The sequence below is a fragment of the Cyprinodon variegatus genome, unplaced genomic scaffold, assembly GCF_000732505.1.
Source record: "Cyprinodon variegatus isolate N-32 unplaced genomic scaffold, C_variegatus-1.0 Scaffold363, whole genome shotgun sequence".
Taxonomy (NCBI): Eukaryota; Metazoa; Chordata; class Actinopteri; order Cyprinodontiformes; family Cyprinodontidae; genus Cyprinodon; species Cyprinodon variegatus.
Window position 1 is genome coordinate 181,944 of NW_015150816.1, and position 4,454 is coordinate 186,397.

At 39.1% G+C, this 4,454-nt stretch overlaps 1 protein-coding gene across 1 annotated transcript in view; it reads right to left on the reverse strand.

Moving 5' to 3' along the window:
* The window catches only part of LOC107092032 (T-lymphoma invasion and metastasis-inducing protein 2-like), a 79,443-nt gene extending 77,132 nt beyond the window's left edge, over positions 1 to 2,311 (reverse strand). Inside the window, exon 1 of the mRNA XM_015386306.1 lies at positions 2,210 to 2,311. The gene's annotated coding sequence lies outside the window, so the exon portion shown is untranslated. The remainder of the gene's footprint in view (positions 1 to 2,209) is intronic.
* Between the last annotated feature and the right edge of the window lie 2,143 nt (positions 2,312 to 4,454).

Genomic DNA, 4,454 nt, shown 5'->3' on the forward strand with positions numbered 1-4,454 from the left:
TTTGAGATATCAAAAAAGTACTCCAGAGTGTTGTTCAGCATGGGGGTGAGTAGAAAATGAAGGCTAATCATGTTTTGGGTGTACTATTCCTTTAAGGAAGTGATGGGAATGGAAAAAATAACAGCAAAAGTGCAGTTAAAGATAAATAGTTTCAAGAGACGTGGAGATAGAAAAACCTTAACTGCTCTGGAATTTAAACTGTAAAACTGTTCATCTTTGGAATCGATAGGAATGCAGAACGTGATGGATTCACGTATTAAAACGTCCTCTCTAAATTTTTGGAAAGTTTATTTTTTTTTTTTTTTCCTTTATGTATTTGTATTTGTTTTTTGTAATTAGTTTTGTTTGTATTTATAAATCAATACCTTTGGGAAAGGAAAAAGAAAACAATTTATGAAATTCTGTAAAGAAACGATTTATGCCTTTACCAAATAAAAATGAATTGAAAAAAAATAAAAAAATAAAAAACCTGCCCAGAAAGACTTCATTAGGTAACCATGGCAACCATAAAGACAGGGCTGCCCGGTCCCCAACATGGAGATTCTGTTGGGGTTTTAGGGCTTTAATATGTCCCCCCCTGAGGTGCCAGGGTCCCTGAGGGACCCCGTTTAGCTTTAATGAGTCTGCTCAATACCGACAAAAAAGACCCCCCAACTACCCCCCAAAAAAAGGTCACAGCTGCTGGACTTTAAACTCCCATCCAGGAGATCCTCAGTGAAGCAACAAGCCCTTCTTTGGCCTTTAGAGGGAAAATAATCAGGACAATAAATATAAAACATACTGGATGAGAGTAGAGGGAGGATTTCCCTCCATCTCAATTCAAAAATACTTTATTCATCACAAAGGGAAATTAAATAATGTTTGTAGATTTTAATGTAAAACACTAAAGAAACAGAGTGAAACGAATCTACGGTTTTGTAAATTTCATTTCAGGAAAAAAGAAGAAAAAAAAATTCCAAGCCAACTTTGCTCTCATGTGAAAAAGATGAGAGAAAAAGAGTTATAAGTTCTAAAGAGAACCTGTCTGGCAACATGAAGTAGGCCAGCAGAGTTTGGCGTGGGAGATGATGCTTCTCTTTAGATCTCAATGTCCAAAAATCATGACAGAAAGAATATTTAGTGCAAATATGGATGATTAAAAAGGAATTGTAGGGGACCAACCAAGTAGCAGCCAAGAGCTCATTAAGGAAAGTGGGGAAATTTTGAATGCCTACTACTGTAAACCCAAAAAAGACGAGAAATAAGCGATGGTTTGTGGTCAAAATGCTGCCCAAAATAACCCAAAGATCTGCTATATGGAAGGTATGAAGACATACTACAGTTTTATAGCGGCCTAGTCAAAGTCCAGAATTAAATCCAAGCTGCTGCTGGACCCAAAACAGGCAGATCATCCTGGAAAAGCCTCAAATTAAATAAACTCTCTGAAGCGGAGCGGCTCAAAATTCTTCCAAGGTGACATAAAAGTAGCATCAAGACAGAACCAGTTTTTCGGTTTATTTCTTTTTCTAGATTGATCGAAAAACTTTTGTCTCATAATAATAATAATGTTTGCATTAGTTTGATGATCCCAAAGCTTGAAATTTGACCAAACGGTAAAAACAAAAAGCTAAATCTCAAATAAAAAGAAGAGAAAAGAGGAAACTTGGGGGTAAAAACTTCTTCACATCTCTGAAGACGTTAAAACTTTTAACTCAGCTTCAGAAAAAGTTTCTCTCAACGCCTGATAGTAAAATAAACTCTTCCTACTTTTCATTTCTAACCAGCAGAGTTTGTTTAATGAAATATGATCTTTTGATGAACTAATAAGTGAAGCTTTCAGCAAATATTGACCTAAGAAACATTTCTCTAACATCATTTTAAAACAAGCAACCATAACCTGATTCTGTACCGCTTCTAACTCCTCAGAAAGGTCATGAAATAACTTGCGTTATAAATTCTGGGGCTGGTAACCAGTCAGACCAGTAGGTTTCTGCAGATTAAAGTCATTAAACCAGTCTGTAAAGAATCAGCAGGAAGCATCTGCTCCCAGCTGCAGGTTTGATCCACAGAACAGCTGCTGGAGGAGAACAAGCTGCGTTCAAAGTGAGAAATCCTCAATGGTTATTCAGAACCAGCAGACCCAGAGGAACCGAACAGAACCTCTAAAAGCCTCTCTGCTGCTACAGATCCTCTGCAGAAGGAAACCAGGGAGGAAATCAGAACCACTCACCGACAGAAGAAGCGGTTCCCTTGGTCTCTGCTCACTTGTTGCCTCCAGTCTGAGTTGGACGCTCCTGGTTCCTGTGTTCTGACAGCAGGAAGGCGGGTTCTGCTCCAGGAGGAGGAGCTGGTCTCAGCAGACCACACCTCTGTGACTGCAAACAATATGAGCATGTCCTCATCAGATATGTTCACACCTAAAAACACCCGTTCTGCTCACCATCAGCAGGGTGTCATCTGGACCTCCTTTCCAGACCCACCTACCCTCAGTCAGCGACCCTCAGATCCAAGCCTTCAGCTTCAACTGGCTTCATTTCACGTCCTCTGAGCAGAAGCAATAGTTTCTACCCAGCTGAAGCCTGCTGATGTTTATCTATTAAAAGAAACGGCCTAAACACAGTCACCTGGTGTTTCATCCACACACCTTTCAAATGAGGCTTTAAAATTGGCTCAAAATTATTTTTTCACAAATACTTTTTGTTTTATAGCTGTGTAAACAAATAAAAATAGATTTGAAATTCCACCTGAAATGTGTGACTCTGCGGATTAATGCAACAGCAGGTATTAATTTTAGCCCCGCCCCCTAATGGCCACCATCATTGGAAACTAGAGGCTCAGACGTTTCCAAGGAGGGGTCGGAGGTCATTGGGCGACCTTTTCAGGTGATGTAACCGGCGTGCGTTACATAGGCTTGCTCTGTTATTCATATTTTCTATTTAGTTTGGTGATATTATTGTGTTCAATAGTAAATTTCAATGACTGAATGGCAAAATCTTAGGAGGAAAGGCTTTGTTTTATGCAGAAGGTCTCCAATAATGTAAATCAGCATATTTGTCTGTCCAGATTCCTCTTTTATGAGCACATTTTTGCATAATTTGGCCACTTTTGGCACTGTGCCGAAATCACATTTCCTCCTAGCACACTGCCCACTACAACTTTTGTGGAACAAACGTTCTTCAACTTAATCAGACCAAATGTACTTGCATTATAGTCAAGATGTGAATCTGTAACGTCTGAGGGTTCATCAAGAGTTTCAAATGGGGTTTTATGGTGTTTTATAGTGTTTATTCTGGAAAAAAATTTGGCGAGGCTAATTTATCTAATTTCCAATTTTCTTTGTTTAATCTCCCATAAATCAGACTTGGTGACATTTAAAATGGTGGTTCCACCTGAAAAATATTCCTCTATGCCCTTCTGTTATACAAATACAAATAATTCTATTTCCAATGTATAGTTTGGGAGCTGTACTTGCTTTAAGTTATGTATGTAATCTCAGGTGCTTAAGGTTAAGCTAAATGTTAGCCTGTTTTATCAACTGCAGAACCAGTTTGAAGATCATTGTCCAGATGGACCCAAACCCAACCATCAGTGAGTTCAGTAACATCAACCAGCAGCATCGGACATAGTATGATGCAGCCAACACCTTACTTCACAGCCAGAAAGCAGCCCTAAGGTCTGATAATGATGCCTTGACTAAATCTGATCGTTCGTTCGGTTTTTCTCTGGTCCTTAGCTCTGTTTTTAACTCGGCTTTATTTGGATTTTCAGAAACGACGACGGATTTTCCAGAAAAACACCCAAATTGATGAATACAAAAAAATTTTGAGAGGAAATGAGAACGTTGTCCTGATTGTTCAGCATGGTGGAAGCAGCATCATACTACGGGCTTGTTTCATCAGGTGGTTTGGTTCACTGAATTTAGAGGATAAAATAAAAAATAAACTAGAAATTCCTCAATGTTTACCATAAATCTTTACAATAATCAAAAATGTTTTTCTTTTTTTTATGTAGAAAATGTAAAAGTCTGGGTTTGGTTTGTAGCTTTAAGGTCGCAGAGAAACTTGATCCGGAATCAGGTGGTTTTATAGAAGGTTCAGCCTGAGGAGCAATCTGCTGGCAGCAACGTCAGATTGACCTACAAACAGCATTAGAAGATGGTGGAAAGAATCTTGGTTCTGTTCATCAACACCTTTAAGAAAGCACAACAGTTCAAAACAGGAGGTAAAACCAGCAACTGAAATAAAACAGGAACCACCAGAACCATCCTAGAGCTGGTTCAGGTCCAAAAAGGCAAAATAACCGCCGACTTTGCCTCAACTTTATCACTTGGGAAATTCTGATCCCAGTAGCTTATATAGGCTGTGACGCCATCCTGGAAAGAAACATCAGCTGTGCTGCTTCCATCATTGTTTATAGATGCTGGATATCGGCCTGTTTTCCAGTGTGGTCCTGTTTCTCTGACCGTGACTGAGTGG